At 49.8% G+C, this 25,320-nt stretch overlaps 2 long non-coding RNA genes across 2 annotated transcripts in view; one reads left to right on the top strand and one right to left on the bottom strand.

The window, feature by feature from the left end:
• LOC116591911 overlaps positions 1 to 4,477 on the bottom strand; it is a 24,868-nt gene extending 20,391 nt beyond the window's left edge. Inside the window, exon 1 of the long non-coding RNA XR_004286242.1 lies at positions 1,248 to 4,477. This is a non-coding gene — a long non-coding RNA (uncharacterized LOC116591911). The remainder of the gene's footprint in view (positions 1 to 1,247) is intronic.
• On the top strand, positions 4,398 to 25,320 carry LOC116591909. The gene is made up of 4 exons (XR_004286239.1): positions 4,398 to 4,626; positions 12,801 to 13,053; positions 14,425 to 14,532; positions 25,094 to 25,320. It is a non-coding gene; the product is annotated as an uncharacterized LOC116591909 (long non-coding RNA).

Here is a 25,320-nt window from a genome sequence, read left to right as displayed (position 1 = left end):
GCTGTCAAGTTTTATTTTCTGGAGAAGTTAGATCTGTGAGATTTGGGTGATTAGGCTAAGTCACCGGGAGACACAACTTGCCAACCTGGGATGGATTCTTTGTCGATGAGCATGTCTTCCGAAGGGCTACTCAGGGCAGTCCGAGAGGTGTGTCTGTGATGGCCCCGGGGCGGCTGGTGGGGGTGGTTTTACGGACTAGTTGGGGGGTTCCTTGCAGGACCAGGAGCAATGACTTCCTTTTCTTTCTCACACTCACAACTGGTGGCCTCTGAAGTGAAACAGAACAGCTCCTTCCCAGGAATTTCTGGTCCGACTTTTCCCCAGGTCCATCGGGGCAGAGAAGCCTAGAAGTGTATTTGCAAGGATGTGGTGTGGTACGTCAGGCTGCCGTTGTGGGGCCACTCACACTCGGCACTCGGACACAGATGTCTGGGCCCCTAGGAGGCCCGTGCGTGGCTTCCCTGTTGGCCTGAATTACGGAAACTCTCCTGTGTCACCTGCTCTTTTCCTTATTATGGACATTATATCATTTTTTTTTTTTCAAGTAGTTTCTTGGAGACCGATGCTATGCTAGGGACTTCATTTCTATCTCAAATCAGAACGAGAGCTGGGCTAGCCGGCACCAGCCGCTGACAGCCGGGGGAATGGATCAAGCAAGGAGGCAGTGCTCTGTCCATCAAACAGCCATTTAAATGATGGGGCTCCCGCCCAGATCCCAGAGGGGAGCCCTTTGGCCTGGGTTTCCAACAGGAGAGATCCTAGCTCTGAGCCCGCCTTGCCTTCTTGTCTGGGTTCCTCATCTAGATCCCCAGATGAGGATGGGCGGGGCTAGCTGCTGCCTGGACACGGCTCACAGGCCTGTCCAGAAAGTACTGGACCCCTCACAAGTCGTCCCTATGCCTGTGGACGTCATGCAGCAGTTCAGGGTTGTGCCTGTGGGGCCTGTGTACCAGCTCGAAGAGCCTCCCTCTTCCTGGGTGAGCATCTACTTCATGTCCTTGGCCAAGTTCTCTCGTTCTGCTCCAGCTAGACCGTGGCCATCCTGTGGCCCGGGCCCAGATCGGATCTCCTTTCCCCGGGTATCATCAGGGCCTAGCGCTGCAGCTGGCACATAGTAGGGCTTCAGAGAACATGGGATGGATGATTGAACAGGTGAGTGGCTTGAAAGTAACTTCCATGTAGCCTCGTCAGTGCTGTGGTTATAACAGCTCTATGATGTGACAGCGTGGATGTCACCTTCCTTATACGTGTTGGGAGGAGGGGTGACTGGCTCTGGAGCCGGGGCGCCTGGCCTCAGACCCTCACTGCTTTTATGGCCTCGAGCTTGTTATGTCAGCTCTTGGGGGCTCTGGTTACAGGCTCGTGGTTCAGGAGTAGAGACCCCTGTGCTGCGGGGCCGTCGCCAGGACTGGAGGGCATGGTGGGTGCCCAGCGATTGGTGGCAGGGTCGTTGCTATGTCACCCTGTGGCCTTTGGGGGAGTGGCCTTTCCTCTGAAAAGATGTCCCGGCTGCAGCATCGAACCCAGAGCTTGTCAGAGGAGCGAATGATCAGCCTCCACGGAGACAGTGAGCCCTACGCCATCGATGGCCCCCGGGCTCTCTGCGAGGCTGACCCGTGGGCCAGGCCAAGTGCGGGCAGGCAGATGGGTCGTGGTTGAACATGTTTGTTGGCGAAGGAAGCGTTATCCCTGAGCGCCCACTCCGTGCCCCGTTGCCTTCCGTTCTTCCTCCAGCTCGGGAGGCAGGTCCCGTCATTTCTGAGTCACAGGTTTGCACTCGGGTTCCCCCAAACCAAAGGGACGCACATGCTCTTGCCTCAGGGAGCCGCACCCCCAGGTGGCGCACCCCGGGGTTCACCCCCAGTGTGATCCAAAATGCGGTGCCAGACGCACTCGGGGGTTTTCGTCAGCTGGCGTTTCTTTTTCTTTCTTTCTCAGTTGTTATTTTGCATCAGGGTAAAAAAATGAGAAGAATTTAATTCATCCTTAAGCGATGAGCAGAAGAATGCAGAGAAGGGCTCCGGCCAAGGAACAGCATGAAACCGGAAGGTGACGCAGACAGCGGCCACCGGGCTGGGCCGCGGAGGGAGCCTGGCCGTCCCAGGCCCTGCCTTGGGGAGCTTGTGTGGGCCTGTGCCTGGACCTTCTTGGCCGCCTCGGGATCTTTGGCCAGCTGGCCGCGCGGCAGGTGTCCCCAGGCAGTACCCACGCAGGGAAGCTTCGTGTGCCCACCTGCGCCCCAGCGAGGCAGGGAGGAGGTGGTGGGCAGGCCCGCGCGGGCTCTCGTCCCAGTCCTGGTCCTTACCAGCCTCGAACCGCCTCGAGTGGTGAGCTCAACTCCGCTGTGAATCAGGCTCCCGGTGTCCACCTTGGGGAAGACTGAACCGGGTCCTGGGTGCCGGTAGGGCCCATGTGTGCAGCCTGTTTATGAAGGAAGGGGGTTGGGCTGGAGGCATCTCCTCGGCCTGCCCGGTTCTACGATTCATGTCCTGTTCATTCCCAGGTTATAAGCCATTCCCAGGCTCAGGGTGTTGGGGGGGGAAGAGACGTGGGTTCTGAAAGTGGCAGCCACAGAGGACCCCATGTGTCGTGGGCTGCGTGCCGGACTGTGCTTAGGGGCTCCTGCGTCTGCTCCCCGTGTCCAGGAGCTCCTGGGTGGTGGGAACCTGTCTGTGCATCTCAGAGCCCCATACTGAGCCCGAGCTCCTGGCCTCAGGCCTGAGAGCTCAGAGCTGTGGCTGGCTGGGGCCACCCTGCGGCAGCCGGGACGTAATCTGCCCCGTGGAGGCCAGCACAGAAGACTGATGTTCCTGAGCGACGTTTGAGAAGCTCCCCGTGTTCTACACAGTCCCCGGGGCAGAGCATGGTGCTGACCCCACGCCCCACGGGAACAGAGTGACCCCTCCACACTCCCAAGCTCAGACATGGGCGCTGGGGCTGGGCATCTGCGATGCTCCGTCGTCGGCCGATCCCCACCGCCTCCTGGCTTGGTTCGTGATTGTTTACGTCGCTCTTGCAACTTGCAAGAAGTTTATGCAACTTCTACCTGGTCTCTGAGACTTGATCATCTTCCCAAACAGAGACCGTGGCCGCACGATACTCTATCTGCCCATCCCCCTCTTGATCCGGGCCCCACACCACGCAGATTTGTGGGTGACCCAGTGGACGGGTCGGAGTGATTCCCGCCTGCGGGGGGGGCTGTGTTGCTCCCAGACTCCAAAGAAGCCCCAGAGCCTCTGCACCTCTCCGTTGGCCGTGGGAGACGTTGGACACCTGGCTTGTTCTTCCCCGAGAATACGGCCTTTCTCGACATGCGTGCACTGCTGGGCCCCAGGAACTGCAGTATTTTTTCAAAATTTATCTTATTGTGCTAAAATACCCATGGCCTAAAATTCACCATCAATCCAGAAGCACTGAACACTTCACATGGCTGGGCAGCCCTCATCACCATCCCTTTCCAGAACTTTCCATCTTCCCAGGCTGGAACCATCTCTGTCGCCGCCTGGAGGTCGACCCCCATTCCACTCTCTGTCTCTCTGAGTCTGACTCCCTCCAGGAAGCGCACACGGGGGACTGTACAAGATCTGTGCTTTCATCTGCTCCCTGGGCTCCCAGCTACGAGAGACACCCTGTGTCTGGGCCCATGTCACCCAGAGACCATGCTGGGGTCGCAGGCGGGCTCTTCTGGCTCCTTCAGTTGTCTGGTCTGTGAGCAGGGCTGGGACCTAAGCGAGAGATGTTCTTGGGGACGTCCCCATCTTGAGAGAGATGTGTCTCTGTCCCACCAGGCATCTGTGGCCTCCGTAAGGAAGGTGTTGTCAGGGTGGGAAGCACAGGTCCCCAGGTCCCGGCTTCTTCACAGGGACAGAGCTCCTCGAGGCTCTGGTAGCTTGGGGCTGTGTCTGCAGGAAGTCTCCTGGTTTGTGCCACTTTCACCATTTCTCCTGGCAGAGACTTTCTCCAGCGAAGGCTAGAGTCATTCTGGGACAGCTGGCCCCTGGGCCCTGCTGAGGAGCCTGGACACAGCCCTCTGCTCCGAGGAGCAATATTCCTGGCCAGACATGAAAGGCAAGATTCTAACAGCCCATTTTCTGCAGGCAGCTCATCCCGAGTAAGCGGGAATCCGGTAAAATCCACACTTCCGGCCCTTCCCGCTCGCTCGTCCCACCACCACCTCACGGCAACAGGGTCCGACCAGCCCCGGGGGCTCAGGGGCCACCCGAGCCTGCGCCATGCAGCCCTGGGCTGGGCCGGAGCCCCTGGGCCTCCCGTGCCCATTCTGTGGAGGCAGTGGCTGGGTTGGAGGGGGGCGGTGGCCTCTGCCCACGGCGGCCGGGCCTCGAGTGACTGAGCTGGGCTGCGGTGGGCGCGGCCGCACACAGGTCCCGTCCTCCTGCTATTTGTCTCCCGCGGGCCGCGGGGTTGGGCTTCGCCTGGACATGCTGTTCTCTGCAGCATCGGGACGGAGTTGTGTAATCCTGTGGCCGCGTGTGGTGTGTGGGACGCTGAGCGTGTGGGCCTCTGCGGGGTCAGGCCAGGTTAAGCCGAGGCCCAAGCCCGTGGCGTGGGTGGGAGCGGCCGGCAGCAGCCCCTCAGCCTTGGGTGAGCCGGAGCGGGAAGCACCCGGTAAGGATGCCAAGGCCCCGGCTTGATTTACGGAGGGTGGAGGCTTCGGCGGTGCCCCTGATGCAGCCGGTTCGGACTCCTGCCCGTCAGGCTGCCGGGCCTGTGCGGCAAACACGCCCGATTCTGAGCACGTCTAGTGTTTCCGTAGGGGTGGTGGGGGCCGATGATTTACGGCACCTCTTCTCTCGGGGCCCTGGCCAATGCCTCCGGAGACGACGTGAAAACATCCAGACGGGCGAGAAGGCCTCCACAAGGCGGCCCCTGGCCCCACTCGCCTGAAAGAGACGGCCAGGCCATGCCTGCCAACGTGGGGAGGGGGAGGCTGGGCCGATTCGGTCTCTGGGATCCGACAAAACCATCGTGCTGTTGGTGTAGGACTTTGGCACACCAGGGCCTCGCCAGCCAGCATGCTGAGACCAGCTCTGAAACGTAAGTGGTTCAGAGGGCAAGGCAGTTCGGCGCGCGGGGCCCACACCGGGGCTCCCTGGTCTCGCCATGTGCGCGCGGCAACTCACCGATAATAGCCAGAGAACACTGGCTTTCCCCGCGTGTAACCAAAAGGCAAGGCTCCTTCGGCCCGGGAGCCAGCAGCCAGCCAGGGCGGCAAGCTCAGCTCACACACGGAGACCTGGGCTGAGCCTCAGCGAGGAGGGGCCTTCGCTTGTCCAGTCCTAGTGTGGGGCTCGGGGAAGGACACGCCAGGGAGCGAGACGCGCACTCCCTAGAGAGCCTCACTGGCCGTGGCCTCCCAGCCCCAGCCCCTGCGACCGCGGACCTGGCCTGGCCAAGGATGGTGCCAGCCCTTGTGGGAGCAAGCAGGGGGCAAGGAGGGGGGCCCTCCCATGGAGAAGGGACTCTTGGGGGGGTTGGAGGATGATGGGATGAGGATGGTGGTGGTGAGGACAGATGTAGGAGGCGGAAGGAGCTGTGTCTTCCAAGCCTGGAAGCAGAGTGGGGTGTCTGAGGGGACTAGTCGGTGGGGACTCTGACTGGTCAGCGAGCCAGCCCGCTGCCCCCTTACCAACAGCAGAAGCCACACTGATGGTCGGTGACCACGAGCCTTGTCCCTGAGGTAGCGGAGGAGACAGTGCTCTGATTCAATACTGACTACCCCTGAGCCCTGACCCCAGGTCAAGCCAGGGGGTGCTGAGAAGGCGTTTGAGAAGGACTGCTCAGGCGTGGAGGGGCAGGAGGCCTTGGAGGGCTGGAGGAAGAGGTTTTGCTGCCATCCTGATGGGGAATTGTTCGGGGGGACTAAGGATGCCCCCACCCTCCAATGATGAAAAGGGCCAGGGGGACTCTGGGTGACAGGAGCAGAGGGAGCTGGCCTGGTGGCTGGGGGGATGAGGCTGTGACGGGGCCGGCAGAGGCAGATGCCGCCTCAGCCGTGGACAGGCACAGCTGAGCAGGACAAATGGTCAGGCTTTCACGAGTCCTTTCTGTGTGTGCAAGCACATTGCCATCGGGGCAGGGAGAGGAGACTCTCCGGGCCACTGGGAGAGGTCAGGGCGCCCTACTGGTGAGAACAGACTTCATTAGCCCAAAGGTCGAATCGCTGTTTAGAAATGCGTTTCGAATGCGTTAGGAGGTTAGGGCGGGATTCTCCGATGGGAGGGCTAGCTGAGGTTGGTCTGGGAGGAGTTCCTGGGGAACACGGGGCCAGAGAGACTTGGGGAGAGCAGAAGGCTTAGGGCAGAACCAGCGTGCAGAGAGCGGGGTGCCTCGGGACCGCGTGGGCCGGCAGGTGGAACTGGACACACCGTGGGGAGCTCAGGAGCCAGAGTCCCCTCTGTGTCCCCGTGCCAGTGGTTCATGGCCCAGGAGTCCCATTCGAGGGGCCACGGGAACACCTGGAGGGGCAGGTGGGCAGGAAGGGGTGGTCCTGAGCACAGCACTGACCTAACTGGACGTGCGCTTGCCCAGCTTCAGTCTGGTCTGACCATATGGGGTGTCGGGACGCCGGTTCCTGAGTGTCTCGCTGGGGCTCAGGAGGGCAGCAGAAGGGAGACTGTGCACAGACCACCCACGCCATGGGGAGGGAGCGGCAGCACAGGTGTAACAGATCACAAGTCTGGGGGACCCAGGAGCGCTGACGCCATGGCTGGTCCGACACCCCCTTTTATAGAGGAAGAGGATGAGCCTCTGGAAGGAACGTTAGGGCTCTGTCTCGTGTTCTTCATGACTTGGCATTCGTGGTGCGAGGTTTCCAGGAACGTCGTCTTTCAGGGGGCACGTGGGAGCCCTCTGGCGCCGATTGCTCAGAGGCCTGTAGGCCCCCTTGGACGATGGCGGCAGGGCCGCCCTACCTGGTTAGGTCCGCCCAGCATCTTCCTCGCTGGCTGCTGTAAGAACCTTGATCTCAGACTCCCCCAACACAGTGTTCTCACCCTCCCAGCCGCTGACCTGCGTGGCCGGGGAACCTGGGGCACCTGCCCCCACCGTTGCTGTGCCCTGCGTCGAGCTGCAAATGTCACAGGCCCCAGAGATGCAGCCATGAGCCGTGACCTACTCCCCAGGCCCCCAAGTGACTTCTGACCTTAATCCACCTCAGCGGCAAGATTTATTAATTACCGTGCTCGAGACAGCTTTATGCCAAGAAGTTCAAAGCGTCTTCCAGTCTTAACCCATTCCTCCCATGAGCATCCCGGGGAGAGCCGAGGGTCAGGCCGGCCTGTGATGACCGCCCCGCCTCTGTGGGCTACTGCGTGCATGTCCGGAGGAGGCTGGGCTGACCCTGGCGGCAGGGCTTGGCCTCAGAGCCCTGCTGAGTCAACGGCAGGCCTGGAAAAGCAGCCGCATTTCCTGGCCTGGGCCTGGGGCCATGTTGCCAGTGCAGGCTTCCTCCCTTACAAAACAGCCATTGTCCACAGCTCCAAAGACGCGCACCCCCCCCAACGCCAAGTAAGTGGTTGTCACCATCTACGTGCCAAAAGCACCAGGGCAGTGTGCGCTGAGCTTGGGAGAGAGGCTCTTGGTCATCAGGGGCCCTCCACAAGCATCATCTGAGCATCTGACCGGAGGCTGCCCTCCCCCACAAGAGGGCGGGGCCCCGGGCAGCCTGGCCACCTGTGTGGGGAGCACCACAGCTGGGCGGCCCCCAGGGGCTACCTACCAGGGCGGGGCTTCTCCCCGGGGTGCTCCGGAGGGAGCCCACTGTCCGAGGCAGCTGGACGAGGAAGAAACAAGATGTTCTTTCCCCCGCCTGTGTTGCCCCTGTGGCTCTCAAGGTTCTACATTGTTTTTCGTGTTCAGCCTCGTTTTCGTCCAAAAACTTGGTAAAGCTGGAGAAGACTCTTAAACCTTTTTTTTTTTTTTTTTTTTTCCGTAAACAAGTGTGCTTTTCTAGCCAGATGTTTCTTTTTTCCTGGTCCTTACGGGGCTGTGCCATTGAGCTGTCCGGCTGAAACTGAATAAATCTTTGTTTTACGGCTTCTTTGGTCCTTTACAACTAAGGACCTCAGGAAGGAGTCAGATCTTTTAATCCTTCTGGTCTTAGCCTTGAATGACCTCGCAAATGCACTATTAGCTCCAGAATCTTAGCGATATTTTTGTAGCTGGCCTGAGGGCACACGACCCACGTCCAGGACCCTAATATTGGAAGAGTTCATCGTGCCCGGAATGTCATAACCGGCCATCGCGTGCCCCAGCAGGTGCTGGGAAGATCAGAAAGCATCTGTGTCTTCACCGACGGCAGGCGCGTCTTGCACCTTAGCGGCGACGGAAGGACACTCGCCGGTCTCCAGCCCCGGTTCAAGCCGAGCCGGGCGCGGAGGGAGGCTCAGCACGGCCCGGCCCCTCGAGGCTCCCCGTGGGATGACGCGGCCGTAGGTGAAAGCTTGAGGGAGGGTGAAATGTTTTCATGGTTCCGGGCGACCGGGCTCATGTCAGCTATTTTTACTTCTCAAAGGACGCTGGCAGAAGGACAGCCTTGTAAATTCTGTTGTGAGCCATGCAGCTGTGGCCAGGCACCGTGCGCTCCCAGGGCAGGAGAGAGCAGGGGAGTGATCCGGGCCCATGTTTTGGGCAGGTTTTCATCTGGGAGGAGAAAACATTATTGCTCAATCTTGGAAGTTGGGTTTTAGACCCCGGCGGCCCATCAGACCGCAGGGCTGGCTTGGGCCTGGCTGCGGGTGAGGCAGCGGGGCGGGGCAGTGCCCACGGAGGGCCTGAGCCCCTCTGCTTGTGGGGCCGCCCCGGCAGCCTCGTTCTGCCCCTGCCCCGGGGCCACAGCACCGCACGGACGTCAACCTAGAAGGGTCGGCAACACCTACCCACGTCTCCTTCCTTCTCCCTGCAAACACACCGTGCTTTCCCCGGCCGCCTCCTGCGTGGGTGATGCTCCTGCCCTCCCTGTGACCCAACCCTGCCCCACGTCCCCTCCACTCCTTCCACATTGAAGCCGTTGTCAAGTCATCGACTCTGCCTCTGGGCGTCTCCATCACAGCCTCCTGCTGGTGTGCTCCCCCTCGGAGCTCTTTCGGAACAGCATCTCTGTCCATTCTGTGGACGGCCTTTCCTGAAGTCAGCCCCAACCATGGCACTCCACGCTCATCAGGGACTCCGCATTACCACGGACTTGGTCCAGTCACCTCCCGCATGGCTTCAGGCCCTTCGCTGCACACTAAACTCCTCTTTCTGGACACGAAGTCTGCTTCGTATGCCTCAGGACCCTGGCCACACCGGACAGGGGCTCCCGCTCCTGCTGTCCCCACCCCTGTCTTCACCCCCTTTTATTTCTTCCACCCGGGGGGGACCCTCCACTCCGACCCTCCAGAGCGGCTGAGAGAGAGAGGAGGTGGCTCTGGACACGGGGGGAGGAAAGTGATGTCGGGCCTGTTCAGTTCTGAAACAAGAAGCATAGAGTCCCAAGGAAAGCCAAGGAAGAGCATCTGCGCGGGGGGCCGGAACACGGCAGCCCTGAATGGCAAACCTCTACTATTGTACCAAGTGCCTTGCAAAGAGGATGCCCCCACCTCCTGTCTGAGCCTCGCCCTCTGCACTCCCTCACCCCGCACCCGAGACCAGAGGCCAGCCCTCTTGGCTGAGGCTCCCCACCCAGCAGGCTCCCAACAGCCGCACATGGAAGAGAGGCCCCGTTAGTCCCTGCAGCCTCCAGCGGCCTGCCGGCCGACCACGGACTCATCAGTGAGCCCAGCCCAGAATAGCAGAGCCAGCCCGCACAATGGTGAGCTTAGCTGTTTCAGGCCACTCAGTGTTGACGTGGTTTGTTAAAGAGCAAAGCTAATGGTGCAGGACCACTGATGGTTCAAAACAGAGCGTGAGCTCACGGTCCGCGTTGTGTTCCGGGGATCCTCCGGGGATGGGCCCCTGGGCCTTTTTTATTTTATTTTATTTTTAACAGCAAAGTACAAGTAACATAGACGTTACCATTCTAACTGATTTCAAATGTATAGTTGAGTGGCATTAAGCACATTCACGACGTACAGCAGTCACTCCTGGTTCCAGACCTTCGTCCTCAAAGGAGAGCCCCGTTCGTGAAACACTGCCCGCCGTCAGCTGCGCTCACCGCCGGCCCCGGTGCTAACCCACTTCCCGACCCATACATCTGCCTGTTCCTCCTTTCGCATAAACGGAATCACACAAGGTGGGCTTGAGCAACTGGCTGTTTTTTACATAACACAGCGAGCTCAGGGTTCATCCACATGGTGGCGTGAACCAGTAATTTATTCCTTTTCATGGCTAAAGGGCTGCGGTTCCCTTGCAGGCTGTCCGGTCTGTCCCCTCCTCGATCACGTGCTCAGGGATGGTCCTGAGGCGCTGGGGACCGCTCAAGGGGTTTTGTCTCTTTCCCTCCCCCGGACACCTGCTGAGCTTGGGCTCAATCTTATCTGCATTCTCGACACACGTGGCATCTGAGGATCAGAGATGTTCGCCACCCAGTCAGAGTCCTCCAGCCGGCCGGGGCGGCCCAGAGATTGTAACTAAAGGAGTTTTGTTCCCGCGCTGGGGAAGTCCCGCTCAGAGGTTTCCAGAGAGTGGAGGACTTTGGGTGACAGGGCACCACTCACGCTCGGCTTGCCACCATTCGGGACGATCTCCACTAAACTCTCTAAAGTCCATTATGCCTTAGCAGCAACACAGGTGTATTATTTAAGATGTTGGTATTTTTTTCTGATGATAAAAATACTATACTATGATCCGACGAGGACTACTAGGTATTTACCCAAAGAATACGAAACTTCAAAGGGATACACGCACCCCTCTGTTTCCTGCAGCAGCCCCGGTGTCCATCAGCTGCGAACGGTTGGGGTAGACACATGCGATGGACTCCGCCATCAAGAAGAATGAAATCCTGCCATTTGCAGTGATGTGGATGGAGCCAGAGAGCAGATGCTCAGCAAAATAATTCCGAGAAAGACCAATACCATATAATTTCACTCATATGTGGCACTGAAGAAACAAAATAAATGAGCAAAGGGAAAAAATAAGAGACAAACCAAGAAAAAGGCTCTTCAGTCTAGAGAACGCACGGATGGTCACCAGAGGGAGGTGGGTGCGGGGCAGGGGAAGTAGGTCATGGGGATGAAGGCGGGCACCTGTCGTGATGAGCGCGGGGTCATCAGACGGGTTGAAACACGGGTACTGTACACCTGAAGCTAATACGATGCTGTACGTTAACTAACTGGAATTTAAAACAAAAACATAGTACCTACTCATAAGAAATTCAGACAAATCAAGTGTGGAGAAGGTGAGACCTCCTGCTACAAAGAGAAGCGGTAGGGGAGGTGGCAGGGGACCCTGAAGGGGCAAGTCTCTCACGACATAATTGGAGGGGATGATGGGATGGCGTAGTGTCCAGAGATCGGTTGTGAATATTACTTGATAAAAAAACAAAACAAAACAAAAAAACCTCATGACTTAAAAAATCGACAAGTCCACTCTGATATCCATGCATCAAAACAGCCCTGTAAGAGTTGCAGGGTTGAGGCGGACACACCGATGGCCCCCAGCAGGGAAGGAAGACGGTGAGAGTGAGCTGCCCTCCAGCTTCGGCACGGCTCAGGAAGAGGAAAGGGAGCCAAATGTTACTTTCCAGTTTCTAGGTGCCAGGCACCTTGCTTGAGGCTTTTACGGGGAGTGTCCCATGAGGTCTCCCCAGCCGTCTCTGAGGTGGGTATTTCCAGTTGCAGTAGGGAGGTGAGCTTTCATGTTAAGATGCTTTCCATCATCATGGAGCCTGGGACTGCACCCCGTTTCCCGAAGCTCTAACCCTCGCTGTTCCTGAAGCTTTTCCACCTTCTCCCCAGGTAAACACCTTGTTGGCTGGGGCACAAGGCTGCATATGGATTGGTCCTCATCCCGCATGAGAAGTGGAAAAACACAGCTCAGAGATCGTGTCCTGCTCACGGTCCCCACAGTAGCTTTACTTGATGTTCCATGAACGTCAGCATCTTGTTGTCACTGTCTGAGGCTCAGTGGTTTTTAAAATGATGTCCAGTCTTTGGCCCCATGAAATGCATTCCTTGACTGGCCCTCGTCTGATTTCTATTGAGTTAATTATATGTGCACATACTGAAGCACAGATAGATAAAGGAAGCAAGGCACGGAGGCAAGGGTGCTTGGTAATGAGTCAGAGGAAAAGTTGGTGCACGGACAGATGTGTTGACTGGTTCTTAGAGCCACCAGACCTGAATTCCAGCACCCAAAGCAGAGAGAAGATGGTGCGTTCACAGGACAGTCAAACTGCTTTCCCTATTTTTTCCCTTCGGCCCTGGGGATTCTCCTCCATGCCACTGGATGGAAAATCTGGAGTATATCCAGGGCTACCAGGTCATGGTTCCACTCACCTATCAGGAATCCTGGCAGGTCATTTGGCAGAAGGATACGTGTGTGGTTGTAGAGTTGGGCAGGGTTGGGGAGAGGTTGAAACTCTTGCTCCGTATCATAAGAAACAGGCAGGGCTTCCTGCAAAGACATAGCAGTTCACAGAGCCCCAAGGAAGGGAGGGATCCTAGAGGCCGTGGGGAAAGGCCGTTTATGTGGGGATGATGGTAAGCACAGAAGGAAGAGTCATAGAGCCCCACGGAGGTGCATGTGGCTTTGGTTAGCCATTGGGGTGTCCATCAACTATGGGTGCACTGGATTTCCTCAAAACTGGATGATATACATGCACATTTTCTGTCTTTCTTTCCATCTTTTCTTTCTTATCTAAGTCATACTGTTGTGGAGCCGATGGAATTTCTGACCCAACATATTGCCATGAATTAAAAAAGAAAACATGGGAGAATTGCCTCTACAAAATATGAGCTTAAAGTAGAGATGCATCCCACAGAAGTCATGGCAAGAGTAAAGGAAATGAGACGTGAACTTGGAGAACTCAGGAAAATGTGCGACAGACAAGTATGGCCATTACCAGATATGAAGGGCACAAGGAGCAGACGCTGCCAAAGCTGACAACGTAGAAAGGTATATGGACGACAGGACTGAGGGGAGAGTGGACAACACAAAATGGAAGCAAATAAGGCATTTAGAAGGATTTGAGTATGGGAAGGTGTAAAGAAATATCTCAAATATTTGTACCCAATGAGACTGAAGAACAAAGAGCTAAGACTATGAGAGAAAAATAACTTAAAAATTATGATTATAACCTAAGAAACATTTTTAAAAATAAAAGGAAGACCTGAGCCTACAGGTTGAAAGGAAATATTGTGTCCCGAGGGAGATATATACAGTGGTAAACACACAGGCATTCCTGATTAGAGGCACTAAATTTTAAAGACAACACAGGAATTGAGGAAAGGTGATCAGGTTAGGTGAGAAACCTAGAAGGGGAAAGGCATCCATGGGGGATGCTCTGAAAGTCATTTTATACCTAGCCAAAGTGTCACGTGAGTAGAGAAGCAACAGACGCTACTGAGTGGGTAAGGACTTAGGAGATATGGTTCATGTAAGCCTTTCTTAAAGAAGTTACTGGAGCTAAAACATTAGCTAACCAAGGGAAGAGAGAAAAGACTTGGCTCTGGGCATGGAATCCACTTAACCACTTAACTCTAGGGTTAAGTCATAAGAAGGTGATGAAAATATTCCAGCAGAGAGAGAAAGTGAGCCGTGTGGGAGAGGAGCAGGGAATGTCTGGAGCAGCAGCCTTCGGGGGATGTGGAGAGACAGTTCTGGAACACAGGTGGACTTGCCTTCAGGTTGGGGCATGAAAAGTTCATCACTAGAAGTAGGGGTGACGACTGAGTGCGTGGGTGTGGTGCTGGCATGTGGTGGAGGCGAGCCTGGCCGTGGTGGAAGATTTCTTCTGGTTGCTTCGGCTTGCAGTGTCTGCTGGGCTGGAGGGAGAAGGCAGAGGGGCCAGTGTTGGAGGAACGGGCAGAAGGCAGGAGAGAGTCTTTTCTGGTTGTAGTGTCTCATTTATTGTTTCCCAAATTATATCTTTCATTTCTAGAAGTCCTTCGGGTTCTTTTTAAGCTTTGCATGGTCATTCCTCCCCCAAGCCCTTGTTTGTTTATCTTTAGGAATGGGTCCTTGTTTTCTCCACACATGTCCTTTGTACCTCTCCTGTACTCTCCTTCTACAGATTCTGGCGGCCACAGGTCTCAGGGTCTACGCCATGCTGTCTTTCCCACTGACTGCCTGACATTCCTTCAGGGTGACCTCCTCCCCTCTTTGCCTTTGGCCCCCAGCTGTTCTGGGTTCAGTTCACACCTGTTCCTTTTTTATTGGGGCGGGGGTATGGGTGTTAGGGGTGGGCACTGGGCTTTAGAGATTCCACTCGCTTCCTGTGCGTCCTGCAATGCATCAAAAAAAGGTTTCTCCCGTCTTCTTGTGTAGATTCAGGATCCGGCTGTTTCCTGGAGTCTTAAAGAGGTGAAAGAAGAAAGCCTGCTTTCACGTTATACCCTGGGAACCTCGTACCAGAGCGATGTAGCACCCAGGAAGGTAAATAAGCAGAACACTCCGTTCAAAAGGACCGATGTAAGCAATTGTGCACCATCGATTGACCGAACACCGAGTCATGCGTCTGGGCCCCTGCGCTAGGCAGGCTGTGTAGGATATTGGAACCCACAACCTTCTCCTCCGGGTTGCACCACAGTGCTGATGGGTACACCTGGCTCCTCTGTGTCTGTGCCTTCGCTTGCCCTGTTGCCTTTTCCTGAAACAGGCCTTTCCTTGTTGGGCCTCATCCAGGGTAGCCCACTTCCTAAAATCTCGGCTTAGCCCATCTCCTCCACGAGGTTTTCCTGATTCCCCCCATCCCCTCTTTGCCTCTTAATTCCTCTCTGTTCTTCTAGATCTCCTCCACCACCTGTGGGCTCCCCAGGGGCCAGGGTGGGGCTCTCTCATCTCCTTTACCTTCAGCTGGTGTAGGACCCCACAAAGGGCAGGCACACATCTTTTGAGGAGGAATGAATTGGAGTATCCAGAGGACTTCTGGTTCCTTTCCAGTCTTGCCCACCTCAGATACTCTCTGGCATTTATGAAACAATTGCCCACAAAAGCAAAGAACTGACTCTGGAGAGGCGTGCGTTCTGGAACTCACCCGGCCCAGGGAGTCCGGCTTCCTGGCATCCAGAAGGGCGTTGGCAGGTGCTGTAAGCCAGATCCCCACGAGGGTTCCTCTGGCGATGCTGATCTGGGGACTGATGGGAATGTGGGGGAGAGAAAGGAATGCTCATGTAGGAGGGACTTGTGGTTACTGGGGGCAGGGTCAGATGGGGCTGCATTCAGCCTTTCTGGAACCTACTGAGGGACTCCATCCAAAAGGGGAGATACTGCGTGAGTCAGCTCAGTTCTGGTCAAAAGCTTGGACCCATTGACGTGGACTTTTATCCTGTTTGGCATCTCAGGGAGCAAACAAGGGATTACTAAAATTGTATCTGCCCGTCCTTGTAGATGATCCTTACTGCAAAGGCTGGGTGTGGCCTAACCTTTTCTGTATCATCTCCCTGTGGGGTCTTTGGAGGCCAGACGTGACCGTGGCTACCCCACAAGGCCCCCGTTCCCTCCTGAGCTGGAAGGGGAAGGAAGATATATTGGGACTCATTTGGAGATACTCGATGTTCACTGCTCTGTTCCCCTTTACTGAGCTGCCCGAGAGGGGGTATCTGGAGGAGATGGAGGGCCATGCTTTCGGGTTTCTGGACCTTTACCCTCGCTGTGTCTGTGTCATCCAGAAGGAAGCCTCGTTCCTGCCCTTGTTTGGGACCTGCTCCTCCCCCCAGGCTTGTTATTTATTCACTAAGTGTTTTTCTGGGACCACGCATTGTGCTGGGAACAGAAGCGCTGGGACGAGTTGTCCACAGTGTCCTGGGAGTGACCCACAGGACGGGGCTTAGATTAGGCTGATTGTGAGTTCTGGTCAGAATGTGTCCCAGATCCTGACTCAAGGAGGAGCTGACTTTTGAGTTGAGTTTCCTCAAATCCACTGCCGTTAACTGGGCAAACAGGGGTGGCCAGGGGGTGGGAAGGGGAGGAGAAGCTCGTATTAGTCTGAGTCTGTGGCATAGACAAGGTGGGGTCTTGCAACACTCACAAATATGCCAAGTGGGCCTCAGCCGTGTCTCTAAAACCCTAGTTTCCTTCCCGGAGACTATTTCTTACTCTTCAAAATGATCAATGCATCACTAGTAAACAGAAGTAGAAGTTCTGAAGTTCTGATTTGTAGGTTTATTGAAATACAACTGAGTTATAATAAGCTGTTCATATTTAGCGTACACAGTGGATGAGTTTCCACATGTCCCCATCCTCATGGATAAACGGTGACCACAACCGTCACCTCCTAAAGCTTCCTTGAGCTCCTTCTGTAATCCACTTCTCCACGCTCACCTACCCTCGGATAACCACTGATCTGCTTTCTGTCATGGCAAATTAGTTTGCATTTTCCAGAATTGCTTGTAAATGGAATCATCCAATATGTACTTTTTGTCTGACTCCTTTCACGCAGAATAAGTATTTTGGGCTTCATCTGTGTTATTGTGCGTGTCATGATCGTGGTATCTTAACCTGCCAGTTAAGTATTATTGTGAGTACCCACACCTTGCTTCTTTTCATCGCTGAGTCACATTCCGTTGTATGGCTGTGCCACAATTTGGTTACGCATTCATCTGCTGATGGGCATTTGTGCTGTTTCCAGATCTTGACTCTTCCAGATGAAGCTGCTGTGAACACTCATGTCCCAAGACTTTGCAGGAGCATAGCCTTTCCTTTCCTCTGGGTTGGTGCCTAGGAGCGGAATGGCTGGGTCATACGGTATACATATGTTTAACTTTTTAAGAAACTGCCAAACTGTTTTCCCAAAGTGGCTTATTTATTTTTAGAGTCCCACCAGCTGTGTAGAGTTCCAGAAGCTTCCCCATCTACCCTGGGACTTGGTGTGATCAGTCTTGTCTTTTCTCTTTTCATTTTCTCTCTCTTTTGGCATGTGGCACACGTGTTTAATTAGTCGTTGCATTTCTTCTTTTTTTATTGAAGTATAATTACCATACAGTGTTATGTTAGTTTCCAGTGGACAACACAGTGGTTTGACAATTCTATACATTACTCAGGGCTCCCCACGGTAAGTTGGGTCACCACCTGTCACCAAACAACGTGATTACGGTATTATCGACCATGTTCCCTGTGCTGTACCTTTCATCTCCATGAAATTTTTTTTTAATAAATTTAAGTTTGTGCCTCTTAATCCCCCTCTCCTGTGTCCCCATCACCCACCGACCTCCCCTCTGGTAGTCACCAGTTTGTTCTCTGGACTTATGGGTCTGTTTTTATTTCTTCATTGGCTTTGTTTTTTTAGATTTCACACATAAGTGAAATCATATGGTATTTGTCTTTCTCTGACTCATTTCACATAGCACTATATCTTCTACAGGTCCATTTATGTGGACATATAATTAGTTCTTATTTTTAACTTAGTCATTCTAGCGGGTGTGCTGTGGTATCTGATTATGGTTTTATTTTGCATTTCCATAATAACCAGTCATGTCAAGCATCTTTCCAGGTGTTTACTTGCCATCTATATGTCTTCTTTTGATAAAGTGTGTAATCAGATCTTCGCCTTAATTTTTTTATTGGTTTGTTTATCTTATTGAAAGACAAGTGTTCTTTATATATTCTAGATTCGAGTGCATAGATGGATCTATGCTTTCTAGATATTTTCTCCCAGTCTGTAGTTATTAATTAATAGCTGTTAATTACATAACACTCTTTTCAAAGAGCAAAAAGTTATATTTGGATTTCATCTAATTTGTTTTTTCTTTTATGTTTCATACTTTATATAGTATTTAAAAAATCTTTGCCAAAGACCACTAGGATTTCCTTTTACATTTTCTTCTAGAAGGCGTATAATCTTTGCTCTTACCTTTAGGGCTATGATCTATTCTGGGTTACTTTTACGTATGGTATGAAATATCAGAGTTCATTAATTTTTTTTAACTTTTTATAGGGTTACATACTTCTTCCAGCATTAATTATTTAAAAAATAGTCATTTCTTCACTGCCTTATCTTGGAACTTTTGTTGAAAATCAGTCAGTCCATTTCTGAACATTTTTTTCTGCTGCACTGACCTGTGTGTCTCTATATATGTTAATATGAAACTGTCTTGATTACAGTATCTTTGTAATAAATCTTAAAACTAACCAGTTTAGGGTTAGGCTCTCTGACCTTACTTTTTTTTCCCCTCAAAGTTGTTGTTTTGTGTGTGTGTGTGTGACTAGTCTTAGTTTTGTATTTTAATATAAACTTTTTAATTAGCTAATCAATTTCTACAGTAAACCTGCTGCGCTTTTGATTAGGATAATATTGAGCCCATACTTTAATTTGGGAATGATTGACATCTGAATAACATTGGGTCTTCTGATCCATGGATTCCTCTCTATTTAATAGGTCTTTATTACTCTCAGCACTGTTTTGTTTTCAGTGGTATCTGCACTTCTTTGATCAAATCTAACCCCATGCATTTAATCTATCTTGATGAAATACATGATTTTATTATTTTTTTAATTTCAGTTTTTTTTTTCTTGCTAATATGTGGCAATAACAATATATTTTTATCAACCTGTATCTGGCAAACTTAGCCAACTCACTTATTAGTTCTAATGGCTTTTTTTCTTTCTGGTAGATTCCTTAGACTTTCTATATAGATGATCATGTCATGAACAAATACGGCAATTTTACTTTAACTTTTTCAGTACATCTGCTTTTTATGTCTCCCCTTTGCCATACTGCATTAGCTAGCATTTCCAATACAGTGCTGAATGAAAGTGATGAGAACAACAGCAAGAGCCAAAGTGCTAGGAACAGACATCCTTGCCTTGTTCCTGAAACTGGGGGAAAGCGTTCAGCCTTCGCCGTTAGTGACATTCCTTGTAACTTTCTTGCAGGTGCTCTTTTTTGTGTTGAGGAATTTCTTCTAATTTTAATTTGTGGAGAATATTCGCAAGACATGACATCTTAGATTTTGTGAAATGAGTCTCCTGCATTTATTGATGTGATCATATGTCTTTTCTCCTTTATTCTGCCAATATGATGAATTACATTGATTTTCAAATGTTAAATCTACTCTGCAACTCCTTCATAAACCCCATTTAGCCATGATATATTATCCTTTCTGTATATTGTTGGATTAGATATGCTCAATTTTTAAAAGAAAATTTGCATCTCTGTTCATGAGGGATAATACTCTGTAGCTATCTTATAATATCATATTCTGGTTTTGGTATCAGGGTAATGCTGGCTTCATAGAATGAGTTGGAAAATGTTCCCTCTTCTTTAGTTTTTTGGAAGGGTTTCTGTAGAATTAATTTTGCTTCTGTCTTCAATGCTTGGTGGAATTCTCCAGTTAAGCCATATGGGCCTGGGATTTTCTCTGTGAGGAAGTTTTAACTACAAATTCAATTTCTTTAATAGATATAAGGCTAGGCCATTCAGATTATCTATTTCTTTTTGAGCGAACTCTGAAAATTTGTGTCTTCTACATAATTTCCTCATTTCGTCTAAGTTACTGAATTTAGTCATATAAAGTTGTTCATAACAGTCTCTCATTATTATTACTTTTTGCCTGTAGGATTTGTAGTGATGTCTCTCCTCGCCTCGCTCTTGTTTATGATACTGATAATTTGTTTCTTCTATTTCTTTTTCCAGATCTCCCTGGCTAGAGATTTAGCAACTTGGTACATCTTTTGAAGTACCTCGTGTTTGGTTTGGTTGATCTTCTCTATCACTTATTTTTTCCCTATTTCATTTATTTATAATTAAATTTATTATTTCTTGTCTCTTGCTTACTTTGAGTTAAAATTTATCTTCTTTTTCTCATTTCCTAAGCTAGAAGGTAAGATCATTGTTTCAAGAACATTTGACTTGCTAATTAGGTGGTCAGTGCTATAACTTTCATGGTAAGCACTTTTAGCTGCATCTTACACATTTGGACTTGTCATGTTTTGATTTTTCTTCATTTCAAAATACATTCTAATAGTCTTTGTGACTTCTTCTTTGACATGAGTTATTTAGAAGTACATTACTTAATTTCCACATATTTAAGGGACTTTTTGAGATATCTTTCAGATACCAATTTCTAATTTAATTTCATTGTGGCCAGAAAATATTCCTTATATGACTTGAATTTATAAAAATTTATTCCTTATTTTTAGTCCCAGAATAAGATCTACCTTGGTAAATGTTTGTGTGCACTTGAAAAGAACATATTCTTCTGCAGTTAGGTAGCATATTCTATGGATCTCTAATCAGACCCAATTGGCTTATAATATTGTTCAGGATTTCTTTATCCTCACTGATTTTCTGTGTACTTGGTCTATCAATTATTAAGAGAAGTTTCTGAAGTCTCCAACTATAATTATTATGTCTTCTTGATGAATAGACTCCTTTATTATCATTAAGTTATTCTCTTAATCCTTGGTAAAACCCTTTGTTTCAAAACCTACTTTGTCTGATATTAATGTAGCCACTCCAGCTTTCTTCTGATTATTCTTAGAGTGATATATTGTGTATCTATCCTTAACTCTTAATTTATCTGAGTCTTTTTAATAAAAGAAGGTTTATTTTAGACAGTATGTAGTTTGTTTTTGCTCTTTTATTTAATCAGACAATCTGTGCCTTTTATTTAAAGTATTAGGGCATTTATATTTAATGTGATTATTGATGTAATTTGAGTTTAAATCTGTTATATTGCTTTTTTCCTATGTGTCCCATATGCTCTTTGTTCTTTTTTTCCTGACTTCCTTTGGATAAATTGAGTGGTTTTTATTATTTCAATTTATATGCTCTGTTGGCTTATTCACTCTACCTCTCTTTTTTTAAAATGGAGGTTGCTCTAGGGCTTAGAGTATAGATTTTTTTTTTTAACTATAAGGAAAGTATAGTCACCTAAATTCCATTTGCTTTAATTTTAAAGCTTATTCCCATTTTTGGATTATACATTGTATTTTTTATGTGATGAATGAGGTAATATCTCAAAAGCTTAAAGCATATGCGTCTCACACTTTAAATGACTAATGCAGGGGCACCTGGGTGGCTCAGTCCATTAAGCACCCAACTCTTGGTTTCTACTCAGGTAATGATCTCATGGGGGTGGGATTGGGCCTCACATTGGACTCAGCACATTGGACAGTGCAGAATCTGCTTGGGATTCTCTCTCTCCCTTTGCTCCTCCCCCACTGTGTGTGCCCACTCTCTCTGTAAAATAAAGATATAAAATCTTTAAAAATAAATAAATAAATGACTGATGGTGGATTTTTTGAAAGTTTACTTTTTCAAAGTATACTTTATAAGTTACTGCAATCTATCTTCAAACAATATTAGAATTCTTCACATATAGTGTAACAGTCTTACAAAGCTGTGCTTCTGTTTCTCCCTTTATAGTCCCTGTGCTAATTACTGCCATGCCTTTATATCTACCTGTCTTTTAAACCCCTCAGCGTACTGTTATTATGTTTACTTTCAAGAGTCAATTATCTTTAAACATTTTTTTTAGATAAGAGAAAATGTCTTTGGTATTTACCCATTAATTACCATTTCCAGTGCTCATCTTTTTTTTTTTTTTTTGGTAGCTATCCCAATTGTTGTTACCATTTTGTTTTCTGCTCAAAAGACTTTATCATTTCTTATAGTAAAGGTCTGTTGGTGAAGAATTTCTTCAGCTTTTGTATGTCTGAAAAAGTCTTTTTAATCCTTATTTTTGAAAGGTATTTCCTTTTCTGGGGAATGACTCTAGATTGGCAGTTTTTAAACTTTTAGATATAACTGTACTGTCCCTTGGCATGCATTGTTTCTGATGAGAAATTGGCCCATGTACATATCTTTGCTCCTGTGTACGTTATGTGTCCTTCTTTCTTACTCCAGCTCCTTTTAAAGTTTTCTCTTTATAACTACTTCTTTGATGTACCTTGCTATAGTTTTATTCATACTTCTCATATTTGGGGTTCATTTAACTTCTTGTATTTTGGGGTTTGTACTTTTCACCAAATTTGGAAAATCTTCAACCATTATTTCTTCAGATCTTTTCCTTCCCTTCCTTCAGGGACTCCGGTGAGTGTATTAGACCATTTGAGTATTTCCCACTGCTCACTAAATGCTCTTCAGGTTTTTCGCATCCTTTTACCCTGTTTTTTTGGATGGCTTCAGTTGCTATTTAGTCTTCAAGTGTGCTAAATTTTTGTTCTGTAGCATGTAGTCCTAGACCTCATTTTTTAATTTCTGCCAATTCCATTTGTGTCTTTTAAATATATTCTGCATATCTTTTCAACATGCTTATGTTCTCCTCTACCCTTCTAATGTACAAAATCTAGTTACAATAACTACTTAATACCCTTTTAAATCAGCTCTGTTATCTGTGTATATGTTTCTGGGTATGTTTCTATTGATTGCTCCCCCCCCCCCATTATGAGTCACATTTTCCTGTTACTTGGTATGCTTAATAATCTTTTGATTGGAGAGAGAATTATACATTTTATTTTGTCGGCTGTGATATTTTTATATTCCTTTACTCACTCTTGAGCTTTGTTCTTAGAAGCAGTTATGTTTCTTGGAAATAGCTCAATCCTTTTGACCCTTACTTTTAAGCTTTGTTAGACAAGACCAGAATGGCCATTAGCATAGGGCTAATCTTCTTGAGGCATTATCCTTCCGAGTATTCTTCCTGATGCCCTGTGTATTACAAGGTTTCTCTGCTTTAGCAAGCACGCAAGCGATTTCTAGCTTCAGAGATAGTTCTGCATCTCCTTTCTGTGACTCTCCCCAGGCCTCACATGTGCTTGCTGACAAGCATTCAGCCAAAGTCTCCTGGGGCCCCTCTGTAGAACTTTAAATCTCTCTCTCCCACCAACTTGCTTGTCTTTTATAGCTCTTTCCTCTCTCAAAAGCTGCCCTGAAATTCTAGCCTCCCGGGCCTCCCTGGATTCTCAGCTCCATCTGCTCAGATGAGGGACAACCCCACACTCTCTTCAGGCTGCCCCTCCTGCCATGCACCCTGAAAATGAAGCAAACTAGGGCAATCAGAGGACACACCTCATTTGTTCCCATCTTGCAAGGATCACTGTTCTGTGCTGTCTGTTTTCCTACATCTGAAAATTATTTTTTTATCTTTTATTTTTTAGTTGTTTTGTCTGGTTGTCATTTAATGTGGAAGGGTAAATCAGGACCCCATGACTGTGTTGTGGCCAGAAGCAGAAATTGGTCTGGGTGGCTCAGTCAGTTGAATCTCTGCCTTTGGCTCAGGTCATGTTCCCAGCATCTTGGGATAGAGTCCCATATCCAGCCTTTTGCTCAGTGGGGAGCCTGCTTCCCCCTCTGCCTTCTGCTTCCCTTGCTTGTCTGCTAATCATCCCCCATCAACAGATAAATAAATAAATCTTTAAAAAATAATAATAATAAAATATAAAGTCTACCACTTTAATCATTTTAAATACGCAGTTCAATGGCGCTAAGCACATTCACACTGTTGGAGAGCCATCACCACCATCCGTCTCCAGAACTTTCTTTCATCTTTCCAAACTGAAACTCTGTCTCCACTAGGCACTCACTCCTCATGGCCTCCTCCCCAGCCCCTGACACCCACATCCTCCTTCTTGTCTGCAGGAGCTTGACTCCTCTACCTCAAGTGGGTAAGTGGGATCACACAACAATGTCTGTCTTCTGTGACTGGCTCGGGTCACTCGGCATAATGTCCTCCAGGTTCATCCATGTTGCAGGACATGTTGTGTGTCAGAATCTCTTTTTCAAGTGTCAGCTGAGTGCTATTCCCTTGTGTGGACATCCCACAGTTTGTGTACCCATTCAGCTACTCATGGACATTCGGGTGGTTTCCATCTTTTGTCTACGGCAAACAACGCTACAGGGAATGTGGTGTGCAGGTACCTGTTTGAGTCCCACCTCCATGGCTTTGGGGTACATATCCAGAAGAGGAATTGCTGGGTCATATGATAATTCTGTTTAATTTTTTGACAAACCACCAGGCTCGTCACAGCCACTGTACCATTTTCAGTTCCCACCAGCAACGCACAGAGTTCCGATGTCTCCACATCCTTGCCAACACCTGTTCTTCTTCTTCTTCTTCTTCTTTTTTTTTTTTTTTTTGAGTAGTAACTGTCACAGTGGGTGTGAGGTGCATCACACACGTGCAATCTATAAACTTTCTTCCGCAAACGTGGCAGAACAGCCTCTAGTAAAGCGGACCGGGCGGATGAGGGTCAGGGTGCTCTCCCGGGTTTAGGGGAACAGAGCTGAGTCCTGCATGCCCTACATGACTTCTAACTCAGCAAACTACAGACTCTCATGGCCGCCTCCGTCTTTGGCACCCACCACAGCGCCCAGCAAGCCCTAAGAACTCTGTCAGTGTTGTTGGTGGGAAGAACGGTAGTGGGAACAGCAGGCAGCTTTGAGGACTCTGTTGTCCAGTGTGTGGCCACAGCAAAGGAGGTGGGCATGAAAGGGGTGGCAGATGGGGCTGGGACATCCCCTGGGGCCAGGCTTCCCAGGGCCTTCAACGAGAAACTCAGGATCTTGGTCTTTCCTCCGGGAACTAAAGGAGGTTTTGGAGTAGGGGGTCTGTCTGGCCAGACGTATGGGGTTCACTCTGACCACAGCGGTTGGGGGGGGGCATTCAAGGAGAGACTCCAGGAGACCAGTGAGAACACGACGAGTAGAGAATCAGGTGGCGATGAGCAGGAAGATAGGCGAGCTTCCTATCCATGGGGGCTGGCCCTGGCCCCAGAGACCCAGTCTCCCCGCACACAGCAGGTGCAGGAAATGCTGTCCCTGCTCGGAAACTCACAGATTATACGAAAACAGGCTCATGTGTGAGAGGGGAGAGGAGCCTTTCTCAGCCTGGGCAGAGAGCTCTGGTTTCTAGAATCTGTGAAGGTGTTAAAAGGAATTTCTCAGAAAGTGTAGTTGCTCATCTTGGGAGCCCAGCAAATGAGGAGGATGAGATTATCTCCACTGCTGAAAATGTGTTCATCGGGTTTCGGGTTTCCCTGTGTCCTCTCTCTACAGGAAAATGACAGCTTGACACCGTAGAAAATATGGAGTTGAAACGCAGAAGAGCTCCACTTGTCTTTCACGGCGGTGCTAATGGCTTCTTCTGTTCCCAGACTCGTGTCTGCCTCTGGGTAATTGGCAAAGACAGATGTGCCATCTATCATAAAAAATTAAAAACACGAGAAGTAAATGTGAGTTATAAGTATGTGATTATTATTTAAATGAAATAAACCTTCAAATTT

The sequence above is a fragment of the Mustela erminea genome, chromosome 5, assembly GCF_009829155.1.
Source record: "Mustela erminea isolate mMusErm1 chromosome 5, mMusErm1.Pri, whole genome shotgun sequence".
Classification (NCBI taxonomy): domain Eukaryota; kingdom Metazoa; phylum Chordata; class Mammalia; order Carnivora; family Mustelidae; genus Mustela; species Mustela erminea.
The sequence above is the reverse complement of the archived record's forward strand: the minus strand, read 5'-3'. Positions and strand labels throughout refer to the sequence as shown.